Raw genomic sequence first — 20668 nt, forward strand, 5'->3', positions numbered from 1 at the left:
GTTTATTAACAAAACACGAATTTCGGTTCCCCTTCACTCGGAATGCAAAATTAACGATGGTTTTTTTACGCGGATTCCGGAATTTACGCGGTTTTTTTTACGCGGACTCCGGAATTTACGCGTTTTTTTTTCCGCGGATTCCGAAATTTACGCGGTTTTTTTTACGCGGATTCCGGAATTTACGCGGTTTCTTTTTACGCGGCACGTATCCCCCGCGTAAAAAGCGACTTTAGTGTAAATATATCCTTTATTGTACTTGATTGTAACAGCTTTCAATGTGTTACCTTTCTTGTTCGTTTGGCTCGGATTTTAGCATGTTCGTTGCGTTTGCGTTTTGAGAAACTCGCGAAATAAAGAGCAAATCTGAGTAACTCTCGTGTCTCTGACTATCCATTCTTAAATTTTTTTCCATCGCGAATATAAACATGAATGTTGCTCGGTCTCACCACTTATATATTTCTCTTGTTTTCAAGGTAATCGAAGATGTGAATCAGCTGGAAATTTCAGAATAATATTGAGTAAATTAGAGCTACTCCCAAGCATAAGAGTAACTCAGATGAAAGCTGTCTCGCCCCTCGGGCTGTATGAATAAGAACTTTTTTAACGTTTGAGTTGACGATAGCATTGAAACTTTTGTTTAATTCTAGAAAACAAAAGAGAAAAAAGTAATTGAAAACAAACCAGTAAACTATAACATATAAATTGCATGGATTCTATACATCACATTTATCTATTTTTAAACTAATACTGTTTTTGGTAAGAAAAATTAGTGTAATATGTATGTAATTAATATTGATAGTATTGTAAATAGATTAACAAAATAAACAAACCTTTTATTCGCCTCAAAAAATTCAAAATTAGTTTATGAACGAAGCCACTTTTCTCTCAAGCATGCTACCGAGCATACTCGCGAGTTTACCAGCATTGCTCAGAGTTGGGTTGTTTAGTTACTCACGGATTTCCAATTTTTGTATACCATCTGAAAGAGTGTAATTTTCTGAGCAAAACGTGATTTTTTTAAACTTTGTAGCATTATCCTTCGATTTTTAAATGAAGAATAAAAATTCGCTCTAAATCGCTACAATGACAGTTGGTATATGGGCGAACTGTCATTGTAGCGATTTCGAGCATAATTCGAGCAGTTTTAAATCGTGATTTAAAAAACGAAGGACAACGATAGAATTTTCTTTAATCACGTTTTACTTAGAAATTCAGATCTTTCAGATGGTATAAAAAACTGATTTAGCTAAACAACCCAATTTACTGAACATTTACTCCTACTTTGTTACTTTATTCATATAGAATCTGGTTTTCGAAGAGTAAACTCTCGTTTGGAGAAAACATCTATCAAAGCAAAATCTTTTATTATACCAACACGAGCTAATGCTTTTCGTGGCTGCTTGACTGCTCGAATTTAGCAAAGCGGAGTAAATGCTCGTTTTTATTCATATGGCTTATTCTTTCCGCATATCTCTCTCTCTGAGTATAGCTTGTTTTTACCTCTTTTGATGGATTCGCTTTTCTTAGAGTGCAATGATAACTCAAATGGCCAGTCTATGGTAATGAGAAATCTTTAGAAGTTGGTTTCCTGCTCACACTCACATGAAATCTCCCAAGGAACTGTTAATGTGCGAGCGTGTACGTGCGCTAAAGTCAGCAGAAACAAATATTGCTTTTATTATTCCTTTCTCCTTTTTTTTCATATACATAAATCCAAAATGAATTCAGCATTGCTGTCATGTGTCATGTCAACATGAATGGGATATTTCAATATTTATCTCTCTCGCGTACAGTCTTGCTCAATTTATCATGTAACTTGGTGCTTGTGCTTGTCATTTGATTATTTCATAATGAAAAATGAGTCTAAGGTGTAAAGCTGCCGTGTAGTCACTAGTTTTATCTTGTTTCGAATTTTTAAACTTTTATGAAAAATTTATGCAGTTCAAGTGAAGCAAGAATCTGTCGTCGCAAAACTTGGATCATACCTTAAGGAAAAAAATTTTGCATTCGAAATTGTGAACTGTTTTCAGGGTAGCATTATTCCGCACGTATTTAAAAACTTGCTCTATCAGTGGTGTTGGTGAACGGATAAAGAAAAAGGTCTCGGAAGGGGCTGGCTCGCAGCAAACTGGTGGCTGTGGTTAATGAGTTGTGCAAGCAAGTAAATGAAATCAGGAAAAAAAAAATCGCAAAAAGAAAAGGCTAATGTTGAAAAATTAAGTATAAATTAGAGCAGGTGTTTTTAAAAATGAGTGAAATTTGAATTCATCAAATCTATGTAAAATTTGTGGTACAAGTAATTATAAGCTATTGCAAAAATAGTGTAGGTATATAATCAACGAAAGTGTATTATTTTGAAGGTGTTATGCGATTGAATGAAATTCTTATTACCTGTTTGTGTTGAGAGAAATCATAAGCTACTGTTACTGAAGTAATTGGAAAGTTATGTCCAGCAAAAGAAGAAAAATAGTATTTGCTCGCATTTGTTAAAAAAATCAGCAATTGGGGCGTGGAAAACAATATGCTCGAGCAATACAATATAAAGGTGCAGTCAATGATTCTGCGATAAAAAGGTAAACATTGCTACGCCATGATATTGATTTTTTTGAACAAAGAACCGCTATTCTGTATGGTACTTATGTATTATTGTTTTACAAGAGCTTCCCAGCGATATCGTTGAGAAAGATATGAATTAAGGTCAACAATGAAATTTTTGAAAATGAAAAACGAAAATCATTCAAGCTCGTGGTTACTTTTTGATATTAGTTTCTGCTCTAATACGGTTTTGAATAAACGACCTTGAGATTTTATTTGTTATATGTCGTATGGGTGATTAAATGGTAAAATTTCAGTTCTGCTTCGTAACCAAAGTCTGAGGTCATTTACAAATTACGTAAGGGTTTGCGGGAGACAGGGGGTATCCAAATTTCCTGCGATTGTTTCCTGTAGGAGTTTGAGACCACTGCTACCATTAGTTGAATATATTTTGAGGGGTCTATGTTTTTAATATAGCGTCGCGCAAAGTTAACACCAAAGGAACCAATTCAACGTCAAACAAGGGTACCAAACGAGCAATGTAAATAAACATGGTGATGACGTTAGGAGTGAATGAGCGAGATTTAGAATAAGGGGCCATCCACATACCACGTGGACAGATTTTAAACGATTTTTAGCGGATTACGGTTTTTTCATTCGGATTGCAGAATTTACGCGGTTTTTTCTACGCGGATTCCGGAATATACGCGGTTTTTTTTACGCGGCACGCATCCGCCGCGTAAAAGGCGACTTTAGTGTAATTACCATTTTTTTGGCGAAATAAGTGGTTATACTATACCAAAAACCTCCCAGCTGGTCTCGAGGTACGATGCTAGCCCCGCAATTGTCCTGTACACTTAACAGTTGGCTGCGAAGTCTGTGTGTAATAACAGAAGGTCGAGTTCTGAATCGGAATGTAGCACCAAGGCTTTGCTTTTTACCATACCAATGTACATTTCACTGTAATCCTTGTATCGTTTCGGAACAGAGTGGTCTATGTACATAAACCTGATAATTGACAATAAAAATGACGTCAGGGCGGGGGTCCAAGCGTGGTTGGTAACGTCTCCGCCAACCCCGCTCGACGCCTGGGTTCAAATCCCAACGCCGACAGACATCGATGATTGTGGGGTGGCGTGATCCACTCACAAATAACCCAACTGGTGTCCAGATCAGGGGCGACTCGTGGCTTTGAAACCTACCTGTTCAATTTCAAACTCAGAAAATCACTTTTCGAGGAAGCAATGACAATGATGTCTGCGAGAAAACGTAATTCATTCTCTTTGTTGCTATTGTAAAATAAAAGATGAAACATCCAACTTTAAATTGGTTTTAACAATATTTTATACAATTTTTGCCTGACGCCCCCATGTGCAATGCACAGGTTGCACCTATGGACGAGTCGCCCCTGGTCCAGATTCAATCCTAGCCGACACCGGGAGATTTCCTGAGGCGAAAAATCTCTGGGATCACGCCTTCCATCGAATGAGAAAGTCGAGCCATTGGCGCCGCACAGTAGGACGAAATCAAAAATAGTAGGACATTGGTGTTTGTGACGAAACGCATGGTTTTAGCGTTTCAATGTCTTCTAGAAAGTTTCTCAGTTTTATGAGTACTTTATTTGGATGGTAAAATTTTTTGTTTAGGGGGGTGTACGCCAAAATAAAAAAAATAACTTTTTTATTTCTTGATAAACTAGGTAACTTTTTTCCGACACATAGAACTAGCTATTTCGAGTAAGTTTGTAGAATATTGAAAAATTCTATCTCTTAACCTAATAAATTTATAAGGTATAGAAGTAAAGCACCCCCTTAAAATGTGTTTTTGCGTGATAACGCTCTTATCTTAATTTTGCCGTTGTTCAAGTGTTCTACAAATTTCGAACTAAGATTTATTGTCACATATTTTTTTAGAAGAAAATGTATCGCTATCTCTTAATTTGGAGGAGTAATGTCTGTTTTTGCAATTTTTTGACACAATTTTCAAGAGAACATATCTTGCGGAAAGGCAGTTATTGGCAGATACTTTCAGGTCCTTTTTATTCGGATACTTATTCCCTCCAATTGTGTATATATATCGTACTGGAATCGAAGGGGATTGATAGTAATTTTTCGGCAATTAAGTTGCAACTTTCTTGGAATTTGATTATTGTTTAAATCAACTTTTTTTTAAATCGGACAATCGGTGCCCGTAAATAAGTAAGCCATGAGCGTTTGGTGATTTGACAGGTGCTTGGAAATTTAAGCGAAGTGTTGAAATGTGTAACTTTAGGAAATCCCGTTTGACGTCTGGTTTAAGTCAGATTCGCGAGTGCGAAGTGAAAATGTTATGAAATATGTTCAGAGCAAAATAGGTGGAGAAAAATTAGATTCAAAGCAAAAGCAGGTTATCGTGAAGTTATGTTACAATCTGCAACAAAAATGGCTGTTTTCCAAGCGAACTTATGCTGTGTTCGTAGATCGCAATGAAGCTTGGCTTGCGGAAAATGTATTTTCTGATCCACGTTATCCTCGGAAAAAAGCTTTTGATAGACTGACAGATCGGAGCAAGAGAAGGCGGGTTGCTGATCTCAGACAAGGAAGGACTGCTGCTGAACTGTCATTTGCTACTCAAATGAATGCTCGTAGTGAGCACAAGGAAGATGCTTCCAAGCTTCTTGCGGAAGCCATGCAATCCTCTCCAACACGATCAAAAGGCATTAGATCAGCATGGAATGCACAGAATTTGTCACTCACCAAACGGGCTCGAAAGCTAACGGAAGAGGAAGCATTATGCTTTTACGTTGAAGGAAATTTTTTCAAGTCGTTATGGATAAAAATGAGACAGAACCACAAAATATGTAATATTCCTCAAATTTAACCGTCATATCAAGTTCTCATGCAGGCTCGCGAAAAATGTGTTCCCTCGAAAGAGTTTATAAATGTTTCGGATTCAACAGCCGAGGTAAAGCTACAAGCTCTTCTCGAGCATACGGCCAAGCAGATCGTCGTACTTCAGGATGAAGTATTGTTAACGCTGTCTAACGCTGAGCTTCAAGATCTCGAACTTGTATCTAAGTGGGGTTTCGATGGATGCTCCGATCAATTGAATTACAAGCAGAGATTTGCGGACAAACAGTTTGACGATGGCACAATTTTCGTCACATCTTTGGTTCCTGTACAACTTTGTGTCAAAAGTAATCCGTCAAAAGTTGTTTGGCATAACCTCCGCTCATCTTCCTCGAGATTCTGCCGCCCTATTAGGATTCAGTTCGCCAAGGAAACAAAAGAGCTCACCATTGGTGAAAAAGAAAATGTGGACACCCAAATCGCTCATTTGTGTAAGACACATTTGTAGAATTCCGCTTCAATGGAAATTAACATCACACACACCTTGATATGCAGCATGGTGGATGGCAAAGTGTGTAGTACTTTGTCTTAGTTATCATGTCAAAGATGTTTTTTTTTTATTCTCGCTTATTTTCCGTCGGTCTAGTTCCGCCACTGTTGTGGCCAATCACCGACGCCCAGGGAGGCGACTCCACACCCAGGACCCTAACTCACGACCCGTTTATTAACGGACCGGCGCCAACGGCTTTACTTCCTCATGCGATGGAAGGCGTGATCCCAGAGATTTTTCGCCTCAGAAAATCTCCCGGTGTCGGCTAGGATTGAATCTAGACCAGTTGGGTTGGTTGTGAGTGGATCACGCCACCTCACAACCATCGACACCTATGTCGGCGGTGGGATTCGAACCCAGGCGTCGAGCGTGGTTGGCGGAGACGTTACCAACCACACTAGGCCCCCGCTCCTGTCAAAGATGTTTTGTATGGGTGCATTTCCCAAGGAATTCAATGATTTAAAAATAAACTTAAGAAAATCTCTTACAAGAAAATGTTCAAGTTTGGACTAGCCCCTCTGCATTGCTATATTCGGTAGTATATAAATATTACATAGGGTATCGAACGTCTTCGTCAGTGGTTTTCTTCGGCAGGTTTTCTGCAGCAATCTCATGCAAAAACCTGCCGAAGAAAACCACTGATGAAGACGATACCCTACATGTCTTTACTAATTTTTTGTTTACACATTATCATCTATTAGGTGTATGGAATGTTTGCTACATATTGCTTATCGGCTGGACATAAAGTGCTGGCAAGCAAGGCAACCCCACGAAACAGAAAGTGTCGCAAATCGCAAAAAGGACATCCAGGAAGCTTTCAAGAATCAGTTGGGATTGATAATAGATGTTCCTAAGCGTGGCTCTGGTTCGTCCAACGATGGAAACACGGCGAGAAGGTTTTTCCAGAATCCATTCTTAACAGCAGCTATTACGGGATTGAGTCAAAAAGTAGTTGAGAAATTTTCAAACATCATACCAGTCATTTCATCAGGTTTTGAGATAGATGCAAATAAATTTCAACAATACTGTATGGAAAATGCACGACTATATGTAGAAGAATACTGGTGGTATAAAATGCCACCAAGCGTACATCGTTTACTTATTCAAGGGCCCAATATAATTAAGCATCGATTGTGCCAGTTGGAACACTGTCTGAAGAAGCTCAAGAGTGCCGTGATAAAGATATTAAAAGGAAGTGCTCTCGGTAAACAATTGCGATTCTATAATGTATTTGGACAATTAACTCACATTATTTGTTGTTATTGATTCCAACAGTATCGCCACTAATCAGGACATTTTCAACAGGCTGATGGTGTCATCAGATCCAATTGTATCGTCAATACGCAAAATACGAAGAACGAAACGCGTGCCGTTTACAGGAGATGTGCAGCGATTGTTGAAAGAACCCAACATCACTCGTAACGATATAACATCAAATAATGAAGATTCAGACAATGAATAAAAATCAAAAAATAATCAAATTCCAAAAAAGTTGCAACTTAATTTCCGAAAAATTACTAACAATCCCCTTCGATTCCAGTACGATATATATATACACAATTGGAGGAAATAAGTATCCGAATAAAATTAAACTGAAAGTATCTGCCAATAACTACCTTTTCGCAAGATATGTTCTCTTGAAAATTGTGTCAAAAAATTGCAAAAACAGACATAACTCCTCCAAATTAAGAGATAACGATACACTTTCTTCTACTTTCTCTGTGACAATCAATCTTAGTTCGAAGTTTGTAGAACATTTGAACAACGGCAAAATTAAGATAAGAGCGTTATCACGCAAAAACACATTTTAAGGGGGTGCTTTACTTCTATACCTTATAAATTTGTTAGGTTACGAGATAGAATTTTTCAATATTCTACAAACTTGCTCGAAATAGCTAGTTCTATAATGTGTCGGAGGAAAGTTACCTAGTTTATCGAGAAATAAAAAAGTTATTTTTTTTATTTTGGCGTACACCCCCCTAAACAAAAAATTTTACCATCCAAATAAAGTACTCATAAAATTGAGAAACTTTCTAGAATACGCTAAAACCATCCGTTTCGTCACAAACACCAATGTCCTACTATTTTTGATTTCGTCCCACTGTGCGCCCGGTCCGTTAATCAACGGGTCATAAGATGGGGTCCTGGGTGGAGTCGCCTCCCTGGGCGTCGGTGATTGGCACAACAACAGTGGCGGAACTAGACCGACGGAAAATAAGCGAGAATGAAAAAAAAACCTAAATTAATCCACCTAGCGGTCAGACCCAGCCTTTCTCATTCAAACTTATTATTTGTAAAAATAGATTAACATGAACGCTTCAATCCAATAAATGTATATTCACTTTAGGGGTTCTAAAAATTGATGTTGTAATCTATACATATATATATATATATATATATATATATATATATATATATATATATATATATATATATATATATATATATATATATATATATATATATATATATATATATATCTATAAAATTCAGTCCGGTCTGTCTGTCTGTCTGATCCATATAGACTCGAAAACTACCGAACCGATCGGCGTGAAACTTTGTATGTAGGGGTTTTTGGTGCCGATAAAGGTTCCTATGATAGTTTGAGACCCCTCCCTCTTTCTGCCCATCTCGAAAACTAATCAACTAAATGGAACCAAATTTGGCAGGTAAATGTTTTTAGTGGTAAAAAATATGTTCATAATGTTTTGACACCCCTCCTTCTTTTGGAAGGGAAGGATGCCATACAAATGAAGCACAGATTTCTGCACATCCTGAGAACTAACCAACTGAATGAAACCAAATTTGGCAGGTGAATATTTTTAGAGGTAACAAATATGTGCATAATGGTCCGACACCCCTCCCTTTTTCATGAGGGAGAGGTACCATACAAATAAAACACAATTTTCGCACAGCTCAAGAAACAATCAAGAAAATACAATCAAATTTGGTATGAGAATGTTTCGAGAGGTAACAAATATGTCCCTCTTCTGGAAGCACATATCTCGCGAACTAATCAACTAAATGGAACCATATTTGGTGATTGAAAGTTTTCAGTGGTAACAAATATGTTCCATAATTGACCTCAGGTAACATTTTGGATTGTAAGATGGCAACATACGGTTTCTGGAAAACAGCCGAAAATGGCCGATTTCCACCCAATATAATAATATCCGGATCTAGAATAATACACAGGAGCTTAAATCGACCACAGATACCATTTTGAATTCTAAGATGGCGACTTCCGGTTTCTGAAAAACAGCTAAAAATGACCAAATACCACCCAATATGAGTATCTCCGGAGCCAGAATGTTGCAAGAAGCTAAAAATTGACTTCAGACACCATTTTGAATTCTAAGATGGCAACTTCTGGTTTCTGGAAAACAGCCAAAAATGGCCGATTTCCGCCAAACATGAGTATCTCCGGAACTAGAATGATACACAGCAGCTGAATTCGATCACAGACCCCATTTTGGATTCTAGGTTGGCGACTTCCGGTTCCTGGGAAACAGCCGAAAATGATCGAATAGCACTCAATATGGGTGTTTCTTCAATCAGAATGACGCTCAGATGCCAGAAATTATCTTAAACACCATTGTGAAATCCAAGACGGTGACTTCCGGTTTGTGAAAAACATCTTAAAATAACCAATCAGGCACCATTTTGAATTGCTTAATGGCAACTTCTAGGAAACAGTCGAAAATGACCAAATAATACTCAATATGGATATCGAGATGTTGCATAGAAACCAAACATTGACCCTGGACACCATTTTGAATTTAAAGACGACCACTTTTAGTTTCTGGAAAACAACCAAAATAACTAAATACCTCCCAATATGAGTATTTCCGGTGTCAGATTGATGCCAGAAAATCTGCTGAAAATGACCGAATACCACCTAATATGAATATATTCAGAATTAAGGCGATGTACAGAAGCCTAAAGTCGAGAATGCTGTCATTTCGATAAAACCAATCATTTCGAACGATTTGTTATTTGACTTTGATCATATCCTATAGCCGATACTCCGTGCATTTGCAGACTTTAAACACATCGCAAGGAACCAACGAATTTGGAACGTTCAAATAGTACGATACCACATTTAAATTATTTAAAAACAACACATTATGCACATTATGCATGTGTAGGATAAGTACAACGATACACCGTGCCCCAGTGCTGAGTCGAGAAAATTTTCAGCTCGAAAAGATCCCCGACATGATCGGGAATCGAACCCGATATCACAACCGTGTGGGAGAGCTAGCCGACCGACATCGCTAACCACAGAACCACGGGGACCACTTTAAATTATATTGAGGTCACAAATATCGATCAAAGCAGGTATCGTTTTAAATAGTCTTTGAATTTCTTTTTTTCCATAACTTTTGAGCCATATATCGAATTGTTATGAAATTTGTTATTTGTGAGTTTAAAAGATGACTCGTTCGTATGACACTAGTTATGTTCAAATAAGTCATGTAATCTTTGAGATAATAGACTTTCGTTGTTTTATTAACAATTTAATAACGATTACTTAAGTTCGATTATAATCAAATGAAATGGAAACGTATAGGGCAGCCAAACTTTTAAACCACGTGTTCAATCATAATTCATCAGTTAACGCTTAACTAGTCCGCTTGTCTGATAATAATGTTGATCAATTCGGTTGTGTAGTTTCTGAGATAATGAAGTTTCGTGATTTTCACATTTCGGTACATTACAGACGAAGTTACAGTTCGATTACAGTAAAATTCAATAGGGTGCTATACTTATCAATTGACACTTATTTTGTGGAAATCGGTTCAGCCATCTCTGAGAAAAGTGAGTGAGTCCAAGTAGTCGTCGGAATATGTTCCTTTTCATAGCTGAATTTCACATTTTTAAACATAACAGTCAAAGTAATATTCCGATTGCAAAACAAATCAAAAAGGTCGTATGGGGCAACAAGACCTTCCATTTGACACTGATTTTATGAAAATCGGTCCAGCCATCTCTGAGAAACATGAGTGAGATTAAACAGTCTTCAGAATACGTTTCTTTTCGAAACTTTTGAACCACAAGTTCAATCTTTATAAAATTCAAAGTTAAGGGTTTTTCAGGGAGCCCGTTCATTTGAAACCAATTTTGTTCAAATCGGTTGTGTGGTTTTAGAGATAATGATGTTTCATGATTTTTACATTTTGATACATAACCTCTAAACTATAAATCCGATTACAATAAAAACTTAATAGGGTCTTATGGGGCAACAAGACCTTTCATTTGCAATTAATTTCATGAAAATCGGTCCAGCCATCTCTGAGAAAAGTGAGTGAGAATAAAAATCTGCACATACACACACACATACACACACACATACACACACACACACCCACACACACACACACACACACACACACACACACACACATACAGAAAATGCTCAGCTCGTCGAGCTGAGTCGAGTGATATATGCCATTCGGCCCTTTGGAGCACTTTTATATCTTCGGTTTTGCAAGTGATTGCTATACCTTTCTAGGAGAAAGGCAAAAATAAAAATGACGTTAACTCGTATCAAATGGCTATTTTCACATGATTTCTGATATACATAGTATGTCACATGTGACGTGTGACATTATATGCAACACAACATGTTACATATTACATGATATTTCACATGTTATATTTTTCGTGTTACATTACGTGTAACATGTTACAAATCTCGTGTGACATGTTACATATCACATGTAATATGTTACATGTCACATGTTACATGATGGTATTACACCGATTTTTGTACATAGACCACTCTGTTCCGACACAGAATGCCCATTCTGTTCCGGACGAAATTTTAACATGGTATAAATCAGCTTTGAAGTTCAATTTTTCGAAACTTTCCTAGTCACCTAACTTCAGATTCTTGAGTAAATGCAGGTAATTAAAAAACTCATTTTTGGAAAAAATTATCTTCAGACCACTCTGTTCCGTAACGGCTTATATAACAAAGCATCACCGATGTAATCTTTCGAAGCTGTGTACCTTGTAAAGAATTTCAAAAAACGATATTTGCTCACCATGTATGAGCGAGCACAGTAGTTCGATTGCTGTGACTTTTTGTAACACATTGGGGAGAGAGGGTTAGTTTGAGTGCGACATCATATTTCAACTCAAAAAAAAAAAAAAAAAATAAAAAAGACATCACAGAGTTGAACTTAAAACTGCATCATTCATTTATAGTACTACAATCACTTTTTTTGCTTAAGATTTGTTTTAGATAAAATGAATGATAATTCTTTTTACGTTTTAAAAGCATAATATTCGTTAGTTCTATTTTACCATGCATATTTGTTTATGAATGACAGCGCAATGCCATTCCTTTTTTGGTTTCTCTCAATCCTACGAAAATTGTGACAAAACGGGGATAAGAATGCTTGGCTATTATAATAAGTGGAGAAGATTTGGATTGCACATGGGTTGGAGAAAAGGAACTAGATATGGATGGTCATTCAGAAATCAGCACTGATGCTGTAGTTCTTGCCTCGGCTTTCTATGTCGTCGATATGCGACTCCATCAATAGCAACTGTGGACTAAGGATTAAACACCTTTTCTAGTTCTCTCTTATAAGCTATTTTTTTCTTGCACTAAAAACGTTCTAATTTAATTTAGCATTTTTACACATTTCTCAATTTTCAGCCAATTGTTATCAAAGAAGGGGGAGGGGATTGTTGGTACTGGCAACACTCACGGTTACACCGACAAGGAAAATTATACCAGTCGACAAAGGAGTTGTCATATTGACACTGTAACCCAGCCGTCGAAGGAGTTGTCTCCGATTGAAGGGACAAGGGTTACTTCTTAAAACTTGTCAGCTCATCGTTCTTTCTTAATTAGACAGCCATACAGTAAAGAACTCCTAGATGAGGGAAAGTTGCTAAAATAAACCGAAAACTATCATTATTCTAAATTAAAACCTCGACTATTTTCTTTAATTAAACATTCTAGTAAAATATATTTCATGCAAATAAAGTAAAACTACAGTTGTAAACATATCAAAGTGTACGAAAAAGTTAGAATTGCTCTTGAAACACGTGCAAACCTAAATTTGTAAGTTAACTCTTAATTATAAGTTAACTCTTAATTAAACCTATTGCTGAAATTTTTGTAAAAATAAAAATAAATTTACGGGTAAAGCTACATTACAACAAATTAAAAGCGTTGTGATTTGCTAACAAAATCAACCCACGAACGTTCAGGAAAAACGTGACGTAATCGTGGGGGTGGGAGGGAAGTAATTTTTGTCAAATTTTGCGTGACATCATTAATGCATAGCCCCTTACTTATGAACGGTATAAGATGCTAATTTTATTGCAATCACGAGTCCCCTTATAGGTCAAAAGTAATCAAATGGTGAATAATGAAAAATCTCACGAAGCCTTATAGGAGGAGAGGGGGTTGAAAATATATATAAAAAAAGTTTTTACGTAATTTTTGAATGACACTTAAGGCTGTAACTCGAAAGGCTGAAAAGTGCACTAGAGTCCTTTTTTACGCGGGTGATCCGTAGCGCGTATCACCCGCGTAAAAAAAAAAATAACCATTTTTTGGCGAAATAAGTGATTTTACCATACCAATGTACATAGACCACTCTGACTTCATATATATTTCACTGGAATTCTCGTGTCGTTTCGGAACAGAGCAGTCCCCGCACACAAACCCAGCAAATGACAATTAAAATGACGTTACGTTAACTCATAAAAAATGGCTAGTGTCACATGTTATATGATATACATAGCATATCACATCTGCACATATCTGCAGACACTCTGTTCCAAAGAGGAACGGAGAAATAACTGAACTTATTCTGTGTCGGTGATTCAGAAAGTTTTTGCGTGAGTTAGTGTTTTTGAGGTGCGAAAAAAATAAATACACTATTGAAATATATATACAGAACATTCCAAATAAGCTTTATTTCTCTACATATTGTTAGCAAAGTGACCTTTTACGTTACAAAACACACTTTCAATATTTTGTGGCTTGTCCTTTGTTTTGTAAAAGCATATTCAATCTTCGTGATTTATTTACCACCAGGTTTTCACGAGTACAAGTTGAACTAGCATTTCACGCTTCATGTACGACGTTCCATAAGTTTGTTTAATTCTTTGGATGATGCTTTGCAACCTAGACTTTCACAATCTTCTATAGAATTTCTAAAGGATTTAAACTAGGAGACTGCGCTGGCCAAACTAATAATTTTATATTTTCGTTTGAAAATCATCTTCGTGTTTTCAATACTGTATGTTCAGGATCGTTATACTGCCTAAAGATCCAGCAAAGTGGCATGTTTTCTTCGGTATACGGAAGCAAAATCAACCAGAAGCAGCACATGTTGGCAAGAACTGAATTTTCTAAAAAGTTTTTAGACTAGGGTGGCAACTAAATCGCACATCGTGTCTTGGTCGGATGAGTCGAGATTTAACCATTTTGGTCCAAACGGTCAGCAGCTGGTGAGAAGACCGGTAAATACTGCCTTCAACGCACAATTAACCAAGAAAGTATTGAAATTTGGAAGTGACCACAAAATGGTGTTGTACTGTTTTTTGATGCTGGTGTGGAGCTCATTTATTTTATAACATAGACTATGAATATTAACGACTACGTAGATATTTTACGTAGCGTGATGCTTCCGTATGCCAAAGAAAACATGCCTCTTCGTTGGAGAGTAACGCTCCTTAACATACAACATTGAAAACTTGAAGATGGTTTTCAGAGGAAAATATAAAATTGTTGGATTGGCCAGCATAGTCTCCTAACATAAACCGTATCAAAAATTTATGAAAGATTGTTAAGTCCTACGTTGCAAAGCATCATCTAAAGAATGACACAGACTTATGGAACGTCGTACATACAGCGTATAATGCTAGCCCAGCATCTACTCGTGAAAACCTGGTGGTAAACATACCACGAAGAATAAATATGGTTTTACAAAACAAAGGACAGGTCACGAAATATTGAAAGTGAGTTTTGTAACGTAAAAGATCACTTTGCTTACGATTTGTAGAGAATTAAAGTTTATTTGGAATGTTTTGTATATACAGGTCGGACTCGATTATCCGGAGACTCGATTATCCGGAATTTTAGACTCGATTATCCGGAATTTTGGCGGTGGTCCCCGTGGTTCTGTGGTTAGCGATGTCGGTCGGCTAGCTCTCCCACACGGTTGTGATATCGGGCTCGATTCCCGGTCAGGTCGAGGAACTTTTCGAGCTGGAAATTTTCTCGACTCTGCACTGGGGCACGGTGTATCGTTGTCCGTTTTCAATTTTTATCCCGAAATTTTGCCTTTACCATTCCTTCTGGCATATTTGTTACCATTTAGGTCACTTCCGGCATGTTTGGGACAAGTTCGAATTGAGTGAAAATAATCAATGTCCAATTTATTTTTTTGCCTCTTAAGATTTTACTCCCTTTCGCCTCAGAAGTAACTTCTGGTTATGCCACTGCATCATACAAGTAAAATAAAGAAAAGAAATATTTATTTTACGTTCGTTTATCACAAAATTTCACTATTTTTTGTGTGATTCGATTATCCGGAAAACTCGATTATCCGGAATGAAAATTTTTTTCATGTTCCGGATAATCGAGTCCGACCTGTATATTTTAATAGTGTATAAATTTTTTCACCATCTCAAAAACACTAACTCACGCAAAACTTTTTCGGAATCACCGACACAGAAAAATTCCAGTTATTTCTCTGTTCCTCTTTGAAAGAGAGTATCTGCAGAACTAAAATCAGTGCCTAAAACATGGAAAATTAACCAAAATTGCAAGTGTATTTATTACTTTCTCCATGACTGTATATATATATATATATATATATATATATATATATATATATATATATATATATATATATATATATATATATATATATATATATATATATATATATATATATATATATATATATATATATATATATATATATATATATATATATATATATATATATATATATATATATATATATATATATATATATATATATATCGGACTCGATTATCCGGAGTTTTTAAAAACATTTCGCTCCGGATAATCGAGCCATTTTTTTATTTAAATTTTTAATATCTCTTATCTAGAACAGTGAGTTTTTTATTATTATAAATTGTACACAATGTATGCGCCGACGATAAAAATTTAAAATTGTCTTTAGACTGTTTGTTGGCGTTTGTTGTACATATATACGTAATAATAATTATGTTATATTGATTATCTCGAAGATGTAAAAACGAAATAAAACAATACTCTTGTTTTTTTTTCTATTTCTTGAGTGACCTATAACGACCTAGACGCTCGATATGGACTACTTTGCGGATTTCAAGTCGTTATTGGTTTCGCTTAATGAGTTTTGGTTCAATAATCCGAGAGTATCCGGAACAGAACCGGGACATGCCTGCTTATTTTGCCATTTGCCATTTTTCAATTCAAACTGTTGTCTAAGGTCAATTTATAGCTCCTTGCATCATTCTAGATCCGGTGATACTCATATTGGTTGGTATTTGGTCCTTTGGGCTATTTTTCAGGAACAGTAAGTCGCCATCTTGGATTTAAAAATGGCATTTGGGGACAATTTCTGGCCCCTGAGCGTCATTCTGGTTTAAGAAACACCCATATTCGGTGTTATTTGGTCATTTTCGGCTGTTTTCCAGAAACCGGATGTCACCATCTTCGAATTCAAAATGGTATCTGTGGTCGATTCCGTCGGTGGACGGAAACCAGGCGCTTAAGGTAGCGAGGCTCAAAGTGGGCTGGTCAATGTGCCCACTCAGCATCTACCAGCCGCCGGAGGTCTGCTTCGAGTAAGGACACAAGTCCTTTAGCTGCAAGGGGCCTGACAGGAGCTCCCTATGCAGGCGGTGCGGCGCTGCAGGCCACAAAAGCAAAGACTGGGAGAGCCCCCGAAGTGCTTGGCATGCGCCGGAAAGCGTGACGCAAAGCACATAATGGGAGGCCCGAGGTGCACGGCCCGTAAGCCGACTAGCAAGCCACGGGCGTGAGAGTGACACAACTAAATTTGAACCACTGCTTCGCGGCTCAGCAACTGCTATACCAAGCAGTCACTGAGTCGTTGTCGGACATCGCCATAATCTCGGACCCCTACCGTATTCCTGCCGGAAACGGTGACTGGATTTCGGACGTGTCCGGTATGGCGGCAGCAGTTCGCAAGGATGATCGACCGAGCCACCGTGGAGCTGATCGGTCTATCACCGTTGGTAGTGGCGGGCGACTTCAACACATGGGCAACTGAGTAGGGAAGTCGACGCACAAACCAGAGAGGCCGGATCTTGTTGGAGGCTTTGGCGAAGCTCAACATAGATCTGGTCAACGTCGGCATGAAGAGCACCTTCAGTTAAAACGGCGCAGAGTCGATCATCGATGTGACGCTTTGTAGTCCAGGACTGATCACGAACTGGAGGGTAGACGATGGCTACACTCATAGCGACCACCTGACGGTCTGTTATAGTGTAGACTGTAAAACGAGACCGCATGTGGCGAGTAGAATTAACACTCCAGCCCCTCGCGGGTGGAGGATATCATACTTCAACGAAGAGGTATTTGCGGAAGCAATTAGACGAGAACACGAGGCAAGCAGAATTCGTAACCCGAGCGCTAATCAACTTGTTGCCATACTTTCGCGGGCGTGTGACGCCACTATGCCTAGGAACCGCCAGCCTAGGCATGAAGGCCACCAGTCTACTGGTGGACCGACGCGATAGCGGACCTCCGCAGAGCGTGCCTTCAAGCGAGAAGAAGGATTCAACGTGCGCGAACCGACGAAGAAAGGGAAGATCGTCGAGGGGCATTCAGTTCCGCAAGAACGGCGCTTAAGAGAGCAATAAAAGCTAGTAAACGTGCGTGCTTCGAAAGACTGTGCGCTAGTGCCAACACTAACCCGTGGGGTAACGCCTATAGGATGGTGATGGCCAAGACCAAGGGTGCGATGGCGCCCGCTGAAAAATCACCAGCGATACTTGAGCGGATCGTAGAGGGACTCTTTCCACGCCACGAGCCAAATCCTTGGCCTCCGGCTGGCGAGTCACTTCACCGACGTTCCAGTATCTCAAACTCAGACCAGAGCTGGTGGCCAACCTGCCAAACACCCAAGATATGAGTGACGGCGTTAGCCGTGCCGAGGCAGAGGAGGCGGAAACGGTTACGAATGAGGAACTCATCGTGATCGCCAACTCCCTGAAGGTGAGCAAGGCACCGGGATTGGATGGGGTTCCAAATCTGGCTGTGGCCATCAGAGAGGCCCCCAGACTATTTCGGGAAGTCATGCAGAAGTGCCTGGATGACTGTACATTCCCAGAGAGAGTTTGAAGCGACAGAAGCAGGTCTTATGGCCGAAGACATGGAAACCACCTGGTGACCCGTCGGCATACAGACCGATATGTCTGCTCGATACGGCGGGTAAGGTGCTCGAGAAGGTTTTTCTCAATAGACTGGTTAGGTACACCGAAAGTGCAAACGGTCTGTCGAGTAACCAGTTCGGCTTCCGAAAAGGCAAGTCTACGGTGGATGCTATTCTGTCCGTCACCAAAACAGCAGAAGTAGCACTCCAGCGTAAAAGATAGGGCATTCGCTATTGCGCAATCGTCACGTTGGACGTGAAAAATGCGTTCAATAGTGTTAGCTGGGATTCCATAGCCCACTCGCTTCGGAAATTAGACATACCGGTTTCTTTGTACAGGATTCTGGAAAATTATTTCCAGAATCGTGTGCTAGTTTACAGCACAGACGAGGGTCAAAAATGTGTCCCAATTACCGCAGGGGTTCCACAAGGTTCCATCCTGGGCCCGGTTCTGTGGAATATCATGTACGATGAAGTGCTGAAACTAAAGCTCCCCCAAGGGGTTGTGATCGTTGGATTTGCGGACGACATCACACTTGAGGTCTACGGCGAGTCGATCAAGGAGGTTGAGTTGACGGCTTCGCACTCTATAAGCGTCGTCGAGGACTGGATGCGCTCCAAAAAACTGGAGCTGGCGCATCATAAGACGGAGATTTCAGTTGTCAATAACCGCAAGTCGAAGCAACAGGCGTTGATCAGTGTCGGGAATTGCACCGGCGCCTCTAAGCGCTCCCTGAAGCTGCTGGGGGTGATGATCGATGACAAGCTCACCTTCGGGAGCCATGTCGAATATGCCTGTAAGAGGGCTTCAATGGCTATTGCAGCATTATCTCGCATGATGTCCAATAGCTCAGCAGTGTACGGCAGCAAGCGGAAACTGCTAGCTAGCGTGACTTCGTCCATACTGAGATACGGCGGGCCAGTGTGGTCCAAAGCACTAGGTACTAATAAACATCTGAGTAAGTTGGAAAGTACCTACAGGCTCATGTGGCTGAGGGTTGCGAGCGCGTATCGAACTGTGTCATACGACGCAATCTGCGTCCTGTCCGGCATGATGCCTATAAGCATAGCCATTAAGGAGGACGTAGAATGCTTTGATCAACGTGACACAAGGGACATACGAGGTACCAGAATATCATTCTCGATGATAGATGGCAGCAAGAGTGGTCCAATTCTGCGAAGGGTAGATAGACGCATCGACTTATTCCGGATGTACCCGGATGGGTCGGGAGGCGCCATGGAGAAGTGAACTTCCATATGACACAGATTCTGTCAAGCCATGGTTGCTTTAAGCAGTGTCTACACAGATTCGGGCATGCGGGTCCCCCAACTGTTCCGATTGCGTGGATGCGGAAGAGACTGCTGAGCATGTCTTATTTGTGTGCCCTCGTTTTGCGCAGGCGCGGAGTGACATGATGGTAGTGAGCGGGCCAGATACCACTCCGGACAACCTAGTTCAGAGGATGTGTAGAGACCCGAACATTTGGAGGGCGGTTAGTGCAGCCGCCTCTCAAATAGTTTTAGAGCTGCAAAACAGGCGACAGGTTGACCACCGACAAGCCAGTGTTAGCTAACGGCCAGTCTCCAGGCTAGTTAGCTAAGTTAGCAAAGAGACCTAAAGAATCAAGAGGGTGCACATAGCACAAAAGCCGCTCCCTGAAGCAATACCTAGCGGTGGTTCCGGGGAGTACTATGGGCTGGAGACTGGAGGGGTTTTAGTGGGCCCGGTCACTGATTCAAACCAACCCGACACTCCCTGAAGTTGGTCACCTCAGGGGTTTGGTTGCGAATTTCTTCTCCACCTGAAAGAAAAAAAAAATATCCGGAGAAAATGGTTTGATTATCCGGAGTATTCTTTTTTTCTCTGTATTTCTATAACGTTCTTTTGTTTTCCGGGTCATTGGGAGGTTCGGGGTTGTTCATAATTGTAGCGGAACAAGCCCCGTTCCGCTTAGGCAGTTCGTTTTTGGCAGCTTTCTCGTCGTTTCTTCAACCAATTCTTACTCAATAACCTCCAAAAGCAAGGTATTATGGTTTTTTGTTGCCAATGAGGACTACCGCTATTGGTAACCCGGTTTCGGATTTATGGCAGGAACATATTCCTGTAATATCATGGCCATGAATCATTGCAGTACTTAGAGCCATAAGCAGGCATGTCCCGGTTCTGTTCCGGATACTCTCGGATTATTGAACCAAAACTCATTAAGCGAAACCAATAACGACTTGAAATCCGCAAAGTAGTCCATATCGAGCGTCTAGGTCGTTATAGGTCACTCAAGAAATAGAAAAAAAAAACAAGAGTATTGTTTTATTTCGTTTTTACATCTTCGAGATAATCAATATAACATAATTTATTATTACGTATATAT

The 20668-nt window shown here is 39.3% G+C and overlaps 2 protein-coding genes across 6 annotated transcripts in view; one reads left to right on the forward strand and one right to left on the reverse strand.

Annotated features, from left to right (window-relative positions):
* Nucleotides 1-20668, reverse strand: part of LOC129717835 (uncharacterized) — an 879733-nt gene that overhangs the window by 128138 nt on the left and 730927 nt on the right. The window lies entirely within an intron of this gene.
* LOC129717834 (uncharacterized) overlaps nt 1787-20668 on the forward strand; it is a 195270-nt gene continuing 176388 nt past the window's right edge. For all 5 annotated transcript variants that reach the window (XM_055668019.1, XM_055668017.1, XM_055668018.1 and 2 more), the window contains exon 1: nt 1787-2573. The gene's annotated coding sequence lies outside the window, so the exon portion shown is untranslated. The remainder of the gene's footprint in view (nt 2574-20668) is intronic.

This window comes from Wyeomyia smithii, chromosome 1, assembly GCF_029784165.1.
Source record: "Wyeomyia smithii strain HCP4-BCI-WySm-NY-G18 chromosome 1, ASM2978416v1, whole genome shotgun sequence".
NCBI classification, from domain to species: Eukaryota; Metazoa; Arthropoda; class Insecta; order Diptera; family Culicidae; genus Wyeomyia; species Wyeomyia smithii.